The 19281-nt window shown below is 41.2% G+C and overlaps 1 protein-coding gene across 14 annotated transcripts in view; it reads left to right on the forward strand.

Annotated features, from left to right (window-relative positions):
- The first annotated feature begins 16973 nt into the window (after positions 1-16973).
- Positions 16974-19281, forward strand: part of MPDZ (multiple PDZ domain crumbs cell polarity complex component) — a 175293-nt gene continuing 172985 nt past the window's right edge. For all 14 annotated transcript variants that reach the window (XM_010807804.4, XM_005209940.5, XM_010807808.4 and 11 more), the window contains exon 1: positions 16974-17233. The gene's annotated coding sequence lies outside the window, so the exon portion shown is untranslated. The remainder of the gene's footprint in view (positions 17234-19281) is intronic.

The raw sequence follows: 19281 nt of genomic DNA on the forward strand, positions 1-19281 counted from the left end.
ATGGGCAACCATTTATTAATGTATTTTATTATGATGATTAAGGATATGAGTTAGATTAGTCATATGTTTTAGGAGATTTCACATGGGATCTTATCAGTGTAAAATTTATGAAATGTATAAGTGTATACTTAACAATTTGTATAAAATACAGTACAAAAAACTGTATACTTAAAGTTGAAAAATAAATAAATAAAACCTCAGTACTAATCAAACTGTAACACTTGTTTATCCTCCCCCACGATAGGATGCATGCTCTTTGAGAGCAAGATTTTGCTTTCACTGTTGTTTGCTTCCTCAGGAACTAGAATAGGGCCTCACATTTGATAGTCGAAAGATCAGTATTTGTTAAATGAATGCATGAACAGGTGTACTACATTGCTGGGAAAGGGTTGGTTGGCAGTAATCTCCAAAAAAGCTGAAATGACCTTAGAAGTCAATGCAATCCTCATTTTGCACAAGGGAACAGAAAAAATTAGGTCTATCAAGGTTCAGGAAGGAAACAGAACTTATGCCAGCTGGTTTAATAAAAAGACTTTTGCATGAGATATGAGTTACAAGTATATTGGAAAAGCAGACAAACCACGGTGGGGATGGTGAGACCTCTAAAACCTAAAACAGTAAGTCTCTACTGTGCCTAAGGGTAAAGAGAAAGAAGGATAAGGCAGTGTTTACCAGAACTCAAGAGTATGATGAATGGCAACCTCTGTATCCATCCAGAAGGATCAGGAATCTACAGGGAAAAAAGGCACTGCCTGAGCTGCCCAAAGCAAAGAGAAAGAGGGCAAAAACCTGGTTTCTCCCATTTTTTCTTTCCTTCCATTCTAGAATTGAGCTGGTATACAGTTGACCAAGGAACCTAAAAAATATTGTTTGCAGAGATGGGTAAGAAATGTATCTTTTGCAGTTGCATACAAAGTTTAGGATTATGTGTTCTATTTATGTAAAAATGCCATTGGAATTTTGATAGAAATTGCATTGAATATGTAGTAAGAGATTGCTTTGAGTGGTTTGGACATTTTAATGATATTGTTTCAATCCATTAGCATGAAGTATCCTTATATTTATTTGTGTCTTCTTTAGTTTCTTTCAGCAGAGTCTTAGAGTTTTCAGTAATAGTCTTTTACCTCTTTGGTTAAATGTTTTCCTAGGCATTTTATTCTTCTTGATGCAATTATAAATGAGACTGTTTTCTGAATTTCTCTTTCTGATAGTTCATTATTAGTGTATAGTAATACAATTGATTTTTGTATATTTATTTTGTATCCTACAACTTTACTGAATTCATTTATTAATGCTAATAGCTTTCTGGTAGAGTTTTTATAGTTTTATTTACATAATATTGCATCATATGCAAATAGTGACAGTTTTACTCCTTTTATGATTTGGGTAACATTTATTTGTCTAATTACTCTGGTTATGGCTTCCAATACTATGTTAAATAGTAGTGGTGAGAGTGGGCATCCTTGTCTTATTTCTGATCTTGGAGGAAAAGCTTTCAATTTTTCACTGTTGAGTATTATGTTAGCTGTGAGATTGTCATATATGGCCTTTATTGCACCCAGGTGGGTTTCTTCTATACTCACTTGTCGAAAGGTTTTATCAAAATCAGATGTTGAATTTTATCAAATGCTTTGTCTGCATTTATTGGGATGACCATATCATTTTATCCTTCATTTGGGTTGATATGGTATATCACGTTGATTAATTTGCAGATGTAGAACCATCCTTACATCCCTAGAATAAGTCCCACTTGATCATGGTGTGTGATCCTTTTAATGTACTGTTAAATTTGATTGGCTAATACTTTGTTGAGAATTTCTGCATCTACATCCATCAGGAATATTGGCCTGTAAATTTCTTGTTGAGTCCTTGTCTGGTTTTGGTATCAAGAAAATGCTGGCCTTGTTTGGAAGTATTCCCTCATTTTGTATTTTCTGGAAGAATTTGAAAAGGATTGTTATTAGTTTTTCTTTTAATGTTTGGTAGAATTCACCAGTGAAGCCATTGGGTCCTAGGTTTTTTATTTAATTCTTGATTTAATCTCCTCACTAGTAATAGAGCTGTTTAGGTTTTTTATTTCTTCATAACTCAGTCCTGGTCCATTTCTCTTGAAATAAACCCAAATATTAAAATCCCTCCTTTCTGTGTCTTTTTTAAGCCATGCTAACAACTCCATTTCTCCACATAATGAGGACTGACTGACCATTAAAAGCAAACTGTGGTAACTGGGTGCTGTTTGTAGCAACTGCTTTGTTTCTGACCTATTCTTGGTCTGTTCCAATTTCTTCCCTGCTCCAGTTTCTATCCTGTTCCTGATACCCAATTGTTTCCTGCTTGTTACCCTGCTTCTGCCTCTGGATTTCACATTATACTTGCTTTCTCGGGCTTGAGTCAGTCATGGTATTGGTATTTGTCTCCTTCCACCTGAGGATACTTCGATGAGCTGATTGCACTCTAATCTTGCTGTACTCAGCATTGCATTTTTTGTACTATACTTTTGTGTCTAGAGAGAAGAGCAATTGGGCAGACCCTACGAAATATAATTTTTTTTGGAGAACAAATACAGAATTAGGAAAATATCTGAAAAACATTAACAAACAAAAGCAAAGTCCACAAAGATACAGGCAAGGATGATGATGTTGAAACAGTCTTTGGGAATACTGCTAATAAGTTATACAATTTCCATAAACTTATAAAAGACTAGACCCCTTTCTTCAAGGTGGGACTACTCTAAAGGGCCATTTTACTTTCAGAGCAGCCTGTAGAATCTACTGAGGGTTTAATTCTACAACATTCACCACCTCCCTTTGCCCAGTCGTACTTCTGTCACAACCCCCTCATCCAGATGTTGATCCCAAGGGCATTCCCTAACAAAATTTATGCTCTCCAGGGTATTTGAATGGTAGCAAAATGTATACATTTACATTCTACTTTGGTGGTTAGGATGATGTTGGTGTTGATTATAAGGGCGCATGGTAGTGGAGATGATTGTGGAAACTGTAGTGGTTGTGGTATTGGTAATAGCAGAGGTGGTATGGGAAAGAGTTGACAGTACAGTCCTTGCTGTAAGTAGTAGGTATAGTATGTGTAGGTATTGGGACATCATTGGTGGGGACCCTGAGAAATCCAGATATCTGAGATAATAGATCATTGGTTGTAGAGATGACTTTCAGTTAGGAACTGGGACAATTCTTATAAGCAACAGATAGATACTGGGCACATGATAGGCGGAAGCCAGATTTTTGCTGAAAACTGTTATGAACACAGCCATGTGCTTGTGCATAGTCATTCAGTCATGTTTGACTCTTTGTGACCACATGGACTGTAGCCTGCCAGGCTCCTCTGTCCATGGGGATTCTCCAGGCAAAAACACTGGAGTGGGTCGCCATGCCCTCCTCCAGGGGATTGTGCCAATCCAAGGATCAAACCCAGATCTCCTGCATTGCAGGCAGATTCTTTACTATCTGAGCCTTCAGGGAAACCCAAGAATACTGGAGTGGGTAGCCAATCCCTTCTCCCGGGGAACTTCCTGACCCAGGAATAGAACCAGGGTCTCCTGCATTGCAGGTAGATTCTTTACCAAGTGAGATACCTGGGAAGCCCTGACATGGCCGTAGAAAGGGACTAATATTCCTGTACTTTTTTGATGTACATATCACCCTATATGTACATGATGTACGTATCATGTATGCAATCAGCTCTCTCTGGCAGGTGCATTCCTTCCCCTCCTTGCCTCAGAACCCTAAGTCCGGGTCTGTCCAAAGACTTCAAAAAAAAAAAAAAAAGCCTCAAAACAAAGTGCAAAAAAAGCCTTTTGCACTTGACCTCAAAAAGAAGAGACAGAAGGTATTTTCCTGAAAAGATAATTTCCCTCTACTTTTTTGGTCTCTGAGATTTACCAAGTTGATAATGTTCTTCTCCATCTTAAAGCCCTTCTGCTGCTGCTGCTAAGTCGCTTCAGTCGTGTCCGACTCTGTGAGACCCCAGAGACGACAGCCCACCAGCCTCCCCCATCCCTGGGATTCTCTAGGCAGGAACACTGGAGTCAGTTGCCATTTCCTTCTACAATGCATGAAAGTGAAAAAGTGAAAGTGAAGTCGCTCAGTCGTGTCTGACTTTTAGCAACCCCATGGACTGCAGCCCACCAGGCTCCTCCGTCTATGGGATTTTCCAGGCAAGAGTACTGGAGTGGGGTGCCATTGCCTTCTCTGTCTAATGCCATTGCTGCTAAGTCGCTTCAGTCGTGTCCGACTCTGTGCGATCCCATAGACAGCAGCCCACCAGGCTCCCCCGTCCCTGGGATTCTCCAGGCAAGAACACTGGAGTGGGTTGCGATTTCCTTCTCCAATGCATGAAAGTGAAAAGTAAAAGTGAAGTCGCTCAGTCGTGTCCGACTCCTAGCGACCCCATGGACTGCAGCCCACCAGGCTCCTCTGTCCATGGGATTTTCCAGGCAAGAGTACTGGAGTGAGGTACCATTGACTTCTCTGTCTAATGCCATTACAGAAATGCTAATGAGGCCTTGTCTGCATGGACAATATAGCCACATTGCTGTCATCCTACCTGCCTTCCCCTTTGCAATATGAGTGTCTTGGGAGTAGGACCTACATAGTCTCTGTTCCTGTAAGGAACTCGGAGTGGGGCTCTTACCAGGTACTTAGTTATCATTTACTAAATAATGAATGGCAGTCACCCCCTTATCACCTGGATATTCATACTTAATTAAAGTGAAACAATAGAGCAAAGGATATAAATCTACTTTAAATAAAATGAGGCATTTTGTCCAGTGACCCAGTACCAAATTTCTCTGAGCTCTATCTCCTATTTGTCTTTCAAGTGAACACAGAACAGTTCTTAATCTAGTTCCTCTTTCTCTTCCAAGTTTACCTGATATGTCTAAGCCAAAAAACCCTTTAAAATATTTCAGTGAACTTGCCTGCTACACACATATAATTATCATATAATACACATTCCTACATATATGCCAATTAATCTTTTAAAATTTTCTTATTCTAAAAATGTTAAATAATATACTAAATGTACTGAATGAATATTGTTCATGTGAGCTTTGTCTTCACATGTTGCCAATCATATTATATGTAATATAATTGCAACATAAGATAAAGGAGAAAACCCTCAAACTTATAATTGATATCAAATATAAGTAAACCTGTACTTACTGATTAGCTTAGACCAAATTTTCTTCAATCATTGAACTATTTCATAAAGACTATGGCATGTATCACAGAGATAAAGAGCCAAAATTCAGAGAATATTATGAAGAGGTAAAGCCCTGCAAAATTTGAAATATCTCAACTATTTCTTTGAGATAATGTTACTGATGGGTTAGTTTGCTCTTGTCAAATTTTTCACCTTGCCCCTTTCAATTTTACAATCTTATTACTGAACCAAGATTGCTAAGAATGTTGCATGTTCATTCATTTTATAAACCTTTTTAGAAAATATAATCTCTGTGTTCATTAAATGCATCATTCCTGAAAACAAAGATAAGACCTTTCATAGGTGAATTATTTAGTCTACAGATGATTTAAATCCTTTGCTTTATCCATGGATAAATATTTTTTCATTTCAGTTATCATTACCACGCTGAGAAGATTAAGAACTAATAGTGGGAAGCAAAGACTTTAAAAGGTATGGATGATAATATAGATCCAGCATATAGTTTAAAAGTGTTTCACTTTTCTATTCTCCTTTTCATCACTGTTCTTCAATTTCCAACTTCCCCTAGGTAAGCATGTATTTTTAAACTATAAATGACAAAGCAGATCTCATAACTCACTTAATATCTGTATAATGAATTAACTTGGTAGTTGACCTCTGGCTGACATTACATTTTTAAAGGGAATTTGGGGGATGGGTGGAGAACTACATCTCAAAGCCACTACTGCTTTTTGTATTTGCCTCTAAAATATAGATTTCATAAAATCTGCTTATGTTGTTACTTTTAAAAGAGATGCAAATAACTTTAGACTCTATTAAAAGAAAAAAACAAAGTACAAATTGCATTTGGATTTTCTAATATTCTTGATTTCCATAAGTTAACGTATATATTTTAAAAATTCTATCAGGTGATTAAATTTATGAGAATTTTGAGGAAAAAAAATAGTAGCGGAGGGTACTAGTTATTAAAATACAATATAAAGCTATATCATTTAAAATAAATTGATATTGATGCATGAAATGAGACAAATGGGACATGATAAAGCAACATATATTGTAAGATGTGATCCTTAATATGGGATAACAGGATCTGTATCAGTGTCAACTGGGATATTTTTGTTGTCTTGAAACTTTGATGAAATCCCAATCTCAGGATCCCAGGGATATCTGTTTCACATATTCTAAACAGAAGAACTAGACACATTCCCCATGGCACTTACTAAGAAATCAACACAAATCCTGATAAGGAATTCATAGGGGTTTTTCAGAGTGAGGCTTTCTTTGGAGACAATTGTACCCTTGGTAGAAAATACTACACATTTCTCTTCTTTGCTCATACTGGGCAAAGTCATGCTTTTTCAACATCTTCCACCAAAGTGAATGGAACTTCAAGAGAATTATTCACCATTTCTGATTTGTGTGAACAAAAATCAGTTCAGTTGCTCAGTCACGTCTGACTCTTTGTCACCCCATGGACTGCAGCATATCAGGCTTCCCTGTCCTTCACCAACTCCCAGAGCTTGCTCAAACTCATGTCCATCGAGTCAGTGATGCCATCCAACTACACCATCCCTTCTCCTTCTGTCGTCCCCTTCTCCTCCTGCCTTCAATCTTTCCCAGCATCAGGGTCTTTTGCGAGGAGTCAGTTCTTCACATCAGGTGGCCAAAGAATTGGAGTTTCAGCTTCAGCATCAGTCCTTTAAATGAATATTCAGAACTGATTTCCTTTTGGATTGGCTGGTTTGATTTCCTTGCAATCCAAGGGGCTCTCAAGAATCTTTTCCAATACCACAGTTCAAAAGCATCAATTCTTCAGCACTCAACTTACTTTATGGTCCAACTCTCACATCCAAAATGACTACTGGAAAAACCATAGCTTTGACTAGACAGACCTTTGTTGGCAAAGTAATGTCTCTGCTTTTTAATATGCTGTCTAGGCTTGTAATAGCTTTTCTTCCAAGGAGCAAGTGTCTTTTAATTTTATGATTACAGTCACCATCAGCAATGATATTGGAGCCCAAGAAAAGAAAGTCTGTGGAGGGGAGGCATTTCCTCACACAGACTGGATGTTCCTGAGCTCTGAAAACTTAGGTCTGATCTGGTGCTGCTATTAAAATGGAGTGTGGTGTGAAAATCTTTTAGGGAACTCAATCGAGGTTCTCTAGAGTGTGAGAAGTGTATCATAGAGATGAGAGCCTGATTCTCCCATAGCAAAGTTTGAATGTGACAGGCTGTCTTGAATTGCCTGAGATGGCAGGTCAAAAACCAATCTATAGATTTGAATGGATTGGGGGTTTGTTTATCATAAAGACACCTTGGAAAGTAATGCTTCTAGACTAGTCCCATTTTGAAAGGCTTTCTCCAAAGAACTTCCTGCCTGGAGGAACAGACTTTAGGAGGAAGAGGCTGTAGAGGGTGTACTAGGAAAGCAGGAGCTGACTGGGAGTCTTAGGAGGTCAGCAGGAGTGTACATCATCTCTAAACTGGGCAGAGGTCCAGGGAGCCAGAGAGGAAGAGGTCTTCAGATCACTAAATCACCCCTTAAGAGATGGAGTTAGCCTTTGGCTACCTGCCATGGAAGAGAGTTTTCAACATCTGTCCAAGTAAAAAAAAATACGTTTGTGCTCTTTTTTGTTTGATTCCCAGCTTCTCTTATCCTTAACTTAGAAGGGCCAGAAATAGCAGTGAGTGAATGGAAAGGAAGTAACGAATAAAACCAAAACCAACCAACTGCACCTTGGAGCAAAGAGAAGATACTTTAAATTGAATGTAAGGTACACATTTTAAAAATTCATTTGGTTGGGAAATTTTAGTACTTGAAAATAAGGTCTATTTATTAATACCTCAAATTGGCCATAAAAGCCACCAGGCTCCATGACAGTTTTAAAATATGTCTTCAAATTCGTTGACATTCTTCCTATCAAGAGATAGAGTATCTGCCCCTTCTCCTTGTACCTGGTGAGTCTTTGTGACTGTCATTATGAATGAAACACAGCAAAAGTAGCTCTGGGTGACTTCTGAGCCTAAATCAAATAGGGAATGCCCCTGGCCTTCTGGCTTCTCTTGGACACTTACACTGTGAGCCTTCAGCTACAGTGGAAGAAGTTTGGCCATTCATGCAGGTCACATACAGAAACCATATTGAGACAGAGATAGCAAGACAGAGATAGAGGTTCATTGAACACTGGGTTGCAACCAAAGAGGTAAGTGAAGTGCATATGGCATTTGCCTTGGCAAAAAATTTAAGGGAGGGGTACCAAAAAAACCTAATGATCAAAATAAATCATATTTTAATGCAATGTTAAAAAATAAATTTGAGGAAAATAATGAATGAAACATCAGCATTTTAAATAAGGACAGGATCAGTATTCCTGATTATTCCTTTTTCCTCCCACTTCAGTATGGCTCACTCAGCAAGGCTGGTACTCATCTGATTAACTACAAAGGACCCAAGGCAACTTTCTGGGGTGATGAAAATATCTGACATCTTGATTTGTTGGTGTCTATATAATTATCAAAATGGACTGAAATGCACATTTGAGATGTGTACATTTTATTGTTTGTAATTATACCACTCTCTATTTGTGTATAAGTATTTGAATTGTGAATAGGCATGGAATCTAATTCAGTCTAAGGAGTGTTGAAGGAATGCTGCAGGAGGTGTGAGGGACAGAGTTTCATTGGTTTTTAAAAGCAAGTGAGCACACTGGATGGTCTGTGAGCAGCATTCTGTGTGTATGTGACACTTGGGACTGCCCTGTTTACCTAGCTGCCAGCCTGAATATGAAGCTGACACATGGAGATGGGTGGGGTCAAAAGAGTCAGAGCCAAAAGGGCCAGAGCCCTAACTGATCTATGCCTGATTACTGGGTTTCCTCTGGACATGAACCAGCATCCATTTTATTTAAAAGTCAGTTTATGTTGGATTTTCTATTACAAATTCAGAGAGACACACAATGAAAGCAATAAACAGAAACAGGAGGCAAGAGGAGCCAGTGGTGGGCAGAAGTCATGAGTCAACAGAAGTAATACACCTAGCGTTGTGAACAGAACCTACCATTTTCCAGGCACTGTGCTCCCACAGGTTGAAAGACAGGACATGAGACAGACAAGATCTCTGCTCTCATGGGGTTTAGAGGCTAGCTGGGGTTGGGAGACAGGAGAAAGGACAAGCAACCATTCTGGACAAATGGTGACTGCAGCCCTGAAATTAAAGATGCTTACTGCTTGGAAGGAAAGTTATGACCAACCTAGATAGCATATTCAAAAGCAGAGACATTACTTTGCCAACAAAGGTCCGTCTAGTCAAGGCTATGGTTTTTCTAGTGGTCATGTATGGATGTGAAAGTTGGACTATGAAGAAAGCTGAGCACGCAAGAATTGATACTTTTGAACTGTGGTATTGGAGAAGACTCTTGAGAGTCCCTTGGACTGCAAGGACATCCAACCAGTCCATCCTAAAGGAGACCAATCCTGGGTGTTCATTGGAGGGACTGATGCTGAAGCTGAAACTCCAATACTTTGGCCACCTTATGTGAAGAGTTGACTTATTGGAAAAGACTCTGATGCTGGGATGGATTGGGGGCAGGAGGAGAAGGGGACGACAGAGGATGAGATGGCTGGATGGCACCACTGACTCGATGGACTTGAGTTTGAGTGAACTCCGGGAGTTGGTGATGGACGGGGAGGCCTGGCATGCTGTGATTCATGGGGCCACAGAGAGTCGGACATGACTGAGCGACTGATCTGAACTGAACTGACTGAAACACTTAAAAGAAAGTAATACAGGGTAATGTGGCCTGAGAGAGACTACTGCTTCTGTTGGAGCAGGAGAGAAGCCTTCTTCACAGAGGTGATATTTGACCTGTGACCTCAATGAGGAGGAGATGTGAGCTGTATGAAGCTCTGAAGAAAAATCTTTTCAGGTAAAGATATAGCAGCACATTCCCAGAAGACAAGAAAGAGATGAAAGAGTGGAAACTCCCTAAGAACTTTAATGTGCACTTGGAGGTCTGGTTAAACTGAAGATGCAAAGTCAGAATTTTGGTATGATGACTGAGATTCTGCATTTCTGACAAGCTCCCAAGCAATGCAAATATTTCTGGTTTATGGACCATATGTGGAGTAGCAAGGCCCTACAGAGTTGCTCCCCAAAGTGTGGTCTACAGCTTGGTCCACATTGACATTTCAAGTTACTTTGAATATCTTTATATTAATTTAACATTGATGCAACATCCATGCATGTAATCACTTTTTTAGTAATCCATTTTAAGCGCAATGGGCAGTGATACACTGGGAGTTTAAAGTGCAAAATCTGACTCTGCATAGATAGTTTGAGAAACACTACCTGAGAGCCTACAGTGCTACAGCTGGAGAGAACTGAATTATCTTCTATAACTGCTAAGAAGCTGGAAACTGTGAAGAAGCTACAAAAACTGCAAAGAAGCTACAAAAACTTCAAAGAAGCTAGAAAAACTGCAAAGAAGTTGGAAACAAGGTATGATGGAGACTAGAAATAAAATGTCAGGTGCAAAAAATGGGGATTAGGACAATCAACATTACCATTATCACCACACACATGCATAAAGACAGACAGACAGATAGCTAGACACACACACACACACACACACACACACACACACACAAAGCTTCCATACAGAACTCGTGGCAGCCAGGCATCTATCATCTATTTCTCCGATAAACACCCAGAAATATCCTTTGTAAACATTTCAATGACTATAAGCCAAGACTTCCTCCTTCTGGAAATTAGAGTCTCCTAAGTGCTATTTCCTCAAAAGCGAAACACATGGGTCAAGAAGGCATCCCAAGGATAGAGACTAGAACTGTTTATTGCCTCTTTATTAAATAGATCAGAACACTAAGGATCACCAGACTTCCAAGGAACCAATTTAAACAAATATTTTCAGAGGAAGATGGAAAACAAGTGAAATAGGGTAAGGACTATAGTGAGTCAAAATTATGGTAGAAATGCAGAGACTCAAAGAAAACCTGGTCTGTAGTGCTACATCCTTTGAAATAAACTTACAGTTTTCTCTGCACATTTGTAGTATAACCAGAAGTATATCACATTTCTCGGTGAGTTTCACCTATGGAAACTCTTGTCTTTCCCGCATTCCTAGCTATTCTTTAACAACTCCTACTAGATGACAGAACCCCGTGTGTTCCTAGGAAGTTGAAAGTACTGTTTAGATCACTGTGAATGGCTTAATATGTATGTTTTATCAGTTTGAAAGCTTTTAGTTGCAAATTACAGAAGACACAATTCACACTAGTTTAAGAACTAAAGGATATTTTTTGTCTCATGTAAACGAAAATAGAAAAGAGGGCACGGACTTCAGGTAAAGTGTGATCTAGTCACCCAGTGGCACTCTCAAAAACACAATTTCTTTTCTCTATTCTTTCTGTCATCACAAAGGAGGTGTATTACCTAAAAATTATGATATGACTTAAGCAAGTTCTCATTGCTTATTGCTTATTGCTTATTTATTTTGACTTTTTTTTGGATGACTGATTTATACTCTAATAGTATACATGATGCACAAGAAATACTTTACAGGAGAGAGATTCCAAATGTCATTCTAGCTGGTATAAACTCAAGTCAGATTATTTGGATGTGTTCCACCCCAAAAACAAGCTCTTCCTAAAGCTTTCTCTTAGCTTTTCCTCACTGCACCATAATTCTGTGGGACCATGAGTAAATAGAGTCAAGGTCAGATGGTCATGACCTCCCAATGCCCTTTCTTTCTTCCTCTGATAAAACCCAGTTTCACACACAGTATGCAGTGCCTGTCTTCTTCATCTTTTTTTTTTTTCCTCCTCTCTTCTTCTATAAACAGTTTGTTATATGAAGAGAGACAGATTACTCTACATGTTCTCAAAAGAGATATAATTTTTACATTTTTCACATGCCTGGCATTCTCTCTCACCCATACTTTCCTCCTAATGGATTTCTTGTAGACATATATTTATTATCCTAACATTCTTCTTTTTTCAATCTTGTCTGTTTTCAATTATCAAAAAAAGTTAAAGATTGTTTAAAATAGCCTATTTTTTTCTAACATTGAACAAACAGAAGAAAAAAAAAAAGTATCCAAACTCCTTTCTTTTAGTTGAGAAACTGCTGCTGCTGCTAAGTCGTGTCAGTCGTGTCCGACTCTGTGCGACCCCATAGACGGCAGCCCACCAGGCTCCTCTGTCCCTGGGATTCTCCAGGCAAGAATACTGGAGTGAGTTGCCATTTCCTTCTCCAACAAGAGGCCAGTTAAAATCATAAAGTTATCCAGCCAACACTGAATATAAAAACCTTTCTACAAACTATGCTGCTGCTGCTGCTAAGTTGCTTCAGTCGTGTTCGACTTTGTGCGACCCCATAGATGGCAACCCACCAGGCCCCGCCGTCCCTGGGATTCTCCAGGCAAGAACACTGGAGTGGGTTGCCATTTCCTCCTCCAATGCAGGAAAGTGAAAAGTGAAAGTGAAGTCGCTCAGTCGTGTCCAACTCTTAGCGACCCCATGGACTGCAGCCTACCAGGCTCCTCCATCCATGGGATTTTCCAGGCAAGAGTACTGGAGTGGGGTGCCACTGCCTTCTCCTCTACAAACTATAATAAATAAAAAATGAATACTTGTTATATATTCCTGCTAATCCTTAGGCAGGAAGAAATGTAAATACATCAACTAGTTTGCATTTAAATGGAGCATTATTAGTTAATAACAGACACAGCAGTTTAAAGATATGGAAATAAACCATTGGCCTACAATTAGAATTCCTCCAAAGTCATATAGTCCTGGGAAAAGGATCTGGTTCATACACAATACTGACCTGGGGGCCCTGTAGTAACATCTACCAAGTGAGGGAGGGACTGGATCGCTGTCAGGAAAGCAGAACAAAGACTCTTTTGCCTGGGAGGCAACTTTCTATCTTGATGGATCATACATGGAATTTCCAGGATTTCTTTCTGGCAGACACTAAGGGTTTTGAGTAGACAAATTGGACCTTTCGCCAGTATCCGAGTTTTATATCCTTAATTGATATTTGTATCAATACTTGTTAAATTATTAAAAAATCTAGCTAATACTAGAAGTCCACAGAATTTTTCCCGTACAAAATTGGTCTGAACATTATTCAGATTTGATAGAAACAAATTAGTGTGCAGAATGCTTCCCTGGGAAAACAACTGGGATGTAGACAATGTGCCTAATTCCCTCATCATCAGATCTGAAGACTGTGCTTGACATGAAATAGAAAGAATAGAAAGAATCATTAATCTATACTTTATCTGCTTTATACTTGGGCTTTTTCTGTAAGATTTTATTTTAATTAAAAAAACATTTTTTAAACCAGTGCAATAAACCACACTGTCTTGTTTCTACCAGAAAGCGTGTGTCTGGGTTAGAACAAGCATAAGAGAAAAGAGCAGTAATAATACGGGTTTACCTCGAAAGGAGATGATCCTGAGTGGAATCATCCCAGTGCTGGATAGTTTTATGGAAGAAGCAATGGAAACAAAATGCTTTTTTGACCACTGATGTATTACCATTTAAGGTGGGCATGTACAATTTGCTTTGCTAAATGAGACCAGAACAACAGTGTCTTTTAAACCAATTCATTATTTTAATCTCATGTATAGACTTGCGACAAACCAAAATATTAAATTTGTGTATGCTTAAAATGCCATTTTGCCTTTCAAGACTCTCAGAATACCTTTAGTCGCTAGGTATGGCATCATTTTCCTTCTGTACTTCTACAAACTAGTATTTCATGCACTTCCTTTACATCTGAGAATTACCAGATTTGGAAAAGGACAAATGGAAGGGCTTTGCTCTTCAAAGAGGAGGAATCATCTGGAATTTTTAAGCAATAAGAGAATTCTTTCCAAATGGGATACCTGGAGATGTCTTTACGACAAGAAAATGAAAGTTATATAGATAAATCATTCATTTCTGCATTCATGTATTTAGCCCATGTCAACTGAACACTAATTAGATATGGAACATTTTTCTGTACTCTGAGGATAAAATGTGATGTGGGCACTTCTCTCAAGTAGTTTATGGTCTCAGAGAGAATGGAAAGATTGCATATATAACTAAACGTATAAACTAAATGTATAATTATAGAGTAGGATGAATACTATGGAACAAGTGTATAGATGAGAATGTATCTCAATGGGTTTATCCTAATTATGGGAAACATGGAGTAAAGTCCATGGCAGTGCTATTCACTGAAATACTGAACTGTGAAAGATGGCCTGAGCAGAAATATCATGGCTTCATTTTGAGTAATCTAGGTTTGAGACAGATATATAGAGGAAAGTCAAATAAACACTCAGATGAAGACGTCTGGATTGAAGATAACAGTTTAGGAATCCTTAACCAATAAATGATAAACCAGAGGTGAGAATGAACTGACTTAGAGATAGAGTTAAAAAGAAATCAGGGCCTATCATTGAGTCTTGAGGAATTCCATTTAAAGATTAAAGAGTGATTAGTTGGCAAAGAATATCGAAGAGTGGTCTGACAGAGGCAGAGCAGCTTTGCAGCTAATAAAGGTGATGATTCTGGGTCCTTCTTTTGCCTGGGAAAAGCCCTAGCAACAGGTTTACATGGTACCGTAGTTTTGTAAAATGTTCACAGGAAGGATATCTTTGTTTTTCTTTTCTTAAAGCAGAGTCTCAAATTGTATGAGCTTCAGGACTCACACATCTGCCCCTAAGAGGAAGACGTAAAACCAAGAGAAGGTGATTGCATGGGAAGACAAGGGGAGGCAAACAGTTCAGGGAGAGGATGTGAACACTTATGGATGCACCTGAGAAGACAGGAATAGGAGGCGAGAGACATATCCGTTGGATTCAGTGGATGGAAGACCACTGTGTCCCTAGTAAAGTCCCTTCAGTGCCCTGATGGGCCAGGAAGCCAGGTTCGGTTAGTTGGTTTCAACAAACTTAACTGTGAAGGAAAAGGGGAAAGTGTGGTAGCTGATGAGAAAGGAGCTGCTCAGGAAGGTTATTTTCTTTTTTCCTTTGTCCCTCCATCCTTCCCTTTCTTTTTTCCTTGCTTCCTTCCTTCCTCCCTCCTTCCCTCTCTCCTCTCTTCCTCCTCTTCTGTCTGTCTTTCAGAATGGTGAAACCTGAGAGTGCTGATTGAAAGGTTACACAATGCAGAGGTGTGCTGAGGAGACAAGGGGAAACCTTAAGCTGAGCTGAGCTTTCCGCTTATTATATCAACTTTTATTTTCAAAAGACTCAGAGGAAATGAATGTCCATATACTATGAAGAAATCTAGTCAGTATTTTTGTTTCACTGGTGGGAAAAACTAGACGAATTCATAATGTTTATAAAAGCACAAGGGTCCTTGGGCTGAGGATACTCCATCCAGGGCACTGAGGTCACTTTACTCAATTCCTAGTCATTTGCAGGCAAATGTTTTATTTTGTAGCTTTCTGAAAATATCCATTTAGAAACTCAAACCAATTTCCCCCTGAAGTCTTGTCTATTTTATAACCTATTTCCCCTCAAATAGTTGGTAAATATTGTAGAAATATATACAAATCGCTTTTTAAAGACAAATCAAAAATTACAATTCTGCCAAGGAAAAATAGATTTTTAATTCAGGATATTAAATACATTCTTTAAACATTCTAATTGGGCTTTTGCGTATCCTTTAATGTATGCCCTAATGTTATACTTATGTATTGAAAAGGGAGCAATTTTCTTTCCCAGGCAAGATTCCTGGGACTCATGAATCGAGGATTTCAGAAAGATAATCTTAATCGGCACAAGATAGAAATAAATATGCTTTTTCTGGCACCTTGTAATTCTGAAGCCTTCTTACATTTTTTTTCTTTGTGTCTTTTAGTTCGATTATTGTCAAAAAATGGACACTGATGAGCTAAAAGTTACTTTTTTACAAAGTGAGATTAGCGCCCAGGCATCCTCATTAAAGTGCTTCTCATCACTTTAACAAGCAAAGAGAGAGACAGACTGTGAGAGAGTGAGGGAGAGAGAGACAGTGTGTGTGTGTGTTAGTCGCTCAGTCGTGTCCACCTCTTTGTGACCCCATGGACTGTATGTAGTCAGTCCATGGAATTCTCCAAGCAAGAATACTGGAGTGGGTGGCCCTTTCCGTTGGGATTAAAAAGAAAAAAAAGAGGTTCTCAGATTTAGTAATAGGGCCTACCAGTTTCCAAAGGTTGCCAGATTCAGCAAATAAAATCAAGGCTGCTCAGTTAAATCCGAAATTCAGATAAACAATTTTTTAGTGTATAGAAAGTGAAAGTGAAGTTGCTCAGTCGTGTCCGACTCTTTGCGATCCCATGGACTATAGCCTACTAGGGTCCTCCGTCCACGGGATTTTCCAGTAAAGAATACTGGAGTGGGTTGCCATTTCTTTCTCCAGGAGATCTTCCCGACCTAGGGATTGAACCCAGGTCTCTCGCATTGTAGGCAGATGCTTTACCGTCTGAGCCACCAGGGAAGTGTAAGAATTTAGTGTAGAAGAATATTCCAAATATTGCATGGGGCAGGCTTGTCCAAATGAACGCTTCTTTTTTTAAAAAAATTTGACATTGGAATTAAACGGGGCTTCACCCCAGCAACCTCGCAGAGCCCACTCCCCACATCCCAGCCGAGCGCCCGCCGAGCTGGTTTAAACCCCGGGCCGGCCGGCTGGGCCGCGCCCCCTGATTGGCCGAGGCGCGCCCGCCGCCCCGCCGGCCGCAGGCGTCACGCAGCCCGGGCGGCCCGAGCCTCGCCGCCGCCAACGCCGCCGCCTCCGCGGCAACCCCGGTTGGCGCAAGTGCGGCGCGCGCAGGGGGAGGGGGCGACGGAGGCTGAAGCTGGCGTCGGGCCGCTGGTGGCCGGGCGGGATTAAGTTTCTCGGTCGCACGGGAGCGTCTGTGCGCGTTCATCCCGAAGCTCCTCCCCGGGCCGTTACTTCGGGACAGAAGAGAGCAAGCGTGGGCGAGGCGAGGCTCCCCGCGTCCCCACCCTCCGCCCCTTTAGCGTTCCCGCCGGGGGCGGCCGTCGCGAGCCGGGTAAGCCGCGCCGGGGCCCGGGCCGGGAGGCCGGAGCGCGCCCCCGCGGCCTGCGCGCACCCCGGCTGGGAAGGTGCGCGGGTGCCGGGGGCTGGGCGCTCAGGGCGGGCGGCGGGAGGGGTGCGCTTGCCCCACCCCGCGCTACCGAGAAGACGCTGCTTTGGCTCTTGAAATAAGGGGAGTCTGGAAGTTTCCTTTGCGACTCGCCGGGTTCCCGAGCGGTTGTCCTGGTTCTTTCAGCCACTTCCCTCCTCTTCTGCTCTTGTTGACTCTAAGAGGCTGAAAAGTTTCATCTTTTCGTTCGCCTGGAAGGGCATAGTAAGGGTGCCAGGGAGAGGAGTCCCGGGCCTGGCACGGGCGCCTGTTGCTGTTCGCTGCACTGGCCGCGCCCCAGGCCGGACGCCCACTCCATCGCTCCGCGAGGGTGGGCAGGGGATGGGGATGCGCCCCTAGACTGGCGATCCTCGCCTCGGCTGCAGCGGGGCACCCAGAACCGGCGGCTCACTGGTACCCGCCCCCACTCTTCACCCCTTCCCCTAGAGCCCTTGCCCTTAACATCTCGTGTCCGCGTTGATGGGCGCATTTTGCTCTCTCCTCCTTCCACTCTGCCCCCCCACCCCCAGCCCGCGCCAGTGGGGCGCCTTTGTCTGCAATTTCGCAGCCTCGGGATGCCGGATGTTTCTAGGGAAGCGCTGCTCTGAATACGCTGTGCGTGTATGTTTGTTTCACCGGTGGTGATGGTGTAAATTCTTGCTTGCGTTCTTACGGAGGCACAAAGGCTAGGCTATTCTTTCCTGTAGATCGCGTGGAAATTCAAGCTGGGACTGCGGAGAGGAGGAGGGGCCGTGCGAAGGCCGAGGGTGGCCGACTCTGCTCAGTGTCCGGGGGCGAGTCGAGGGAGGCGGGACGTCTCCCTCCATCTCCGCGGCTGGGGTTGCTGAGGTCGCTCTGCTAGGGCAGAACCTGGGTATGGGCGCTATGTGCTGTGGGCGGAATGGGAGCGGGTGGCAGCTAGTGTTTCAGAGATACCAGATGAAAGGTCCTTACTTTCCCCGGCCTAGAAGGAAACCTCTCCCAAGTTCTTTTGATGTCGAGAGGGGAATAATCTGAAAAGTGGCCAAACTTGTCATCCAGCTTTGTTGGACAGCTGTGGCGTAAACATCCCTTTTTATGTTTCTCTGGACATTTCTCATTTAGGTTGCCTTTTAAGAATAAATAATATCTAGTCTGAAAAACTTACAAGGTGATGGCAGTGGGATTTCAGGATTACATGTACATTTGGGTATAGGTGACTAAAGTGAACTTTATGTAAGAATTGCATCATCTAAATTTTCTTAATACTTGCTTTAGCCCTTGGTAGAATTTAGGCAGTTGAATTAAAAAACCCCACAAAACTTGAAGTTCCTTGGCTAGAGTTCTAATGCAATGCCAAGCTCAAGATGAATGCACCTGCGCTCTTGCCTGAGGGAGGGGCTGGAAGCTTTGGAGGGTGGTGGAGATAATTTTGTCTGGGGTGCCCAGATTTCCTGCTTGCTAATGGGCTAGTTTACACATGGGCGACATTTATCTAGACTGGGCTGTACTGCACACTCTGCTCCTCACAGTTGACAGGAAAATCCTTAAAAGCAGAGATTTGTAAACTTAAGGGCCATGGGCCAGATCTTTCTGCCGCAGCCTGTTTTTTTCCCCTAAAGTTTAAGAGCTTTGGATGGTTTGTACACTTTTAAATGGTCGAAAAACACAATCAAAAGAATAACATTTCATGACGTGAAAATTACATGAAAATCACATTTCAGTGCCCATAAAGTTTAATTGGAGCACAGCCACATTCATTCCTTTTGTCTGTGATGCATTCTTACTGTTGGTATCTGCTTTCACAGAAGCAGTGACATAGTTGGTTGCATAGTTGAGATAGAGATGGATAGCCTTCAGAGTCTGAAAAGTTTACTGTCTTACTTTACAGAAAAAGTTGCCAATCAAGATCAGGCTTCAGAAGTATCGCTTACATACTCCCTCTTGTGATGAGTGTATTGTTTAATTTCATTGCC

Source organism: Bos taurus, chromosome 8 (assembly GCF_002263795.3).
Source record: "Bos taurus isolate L1 Dominette 01449 registration number 42190680 breed Hereford chromosome 8, ARS-UCD2.0, whole genome shotgun sequence".
NCBI lineage: Eukaryota > Metazoa > Chordata > Mammalia > Artiodactyla > Bovidae > Bos > Bos taurus.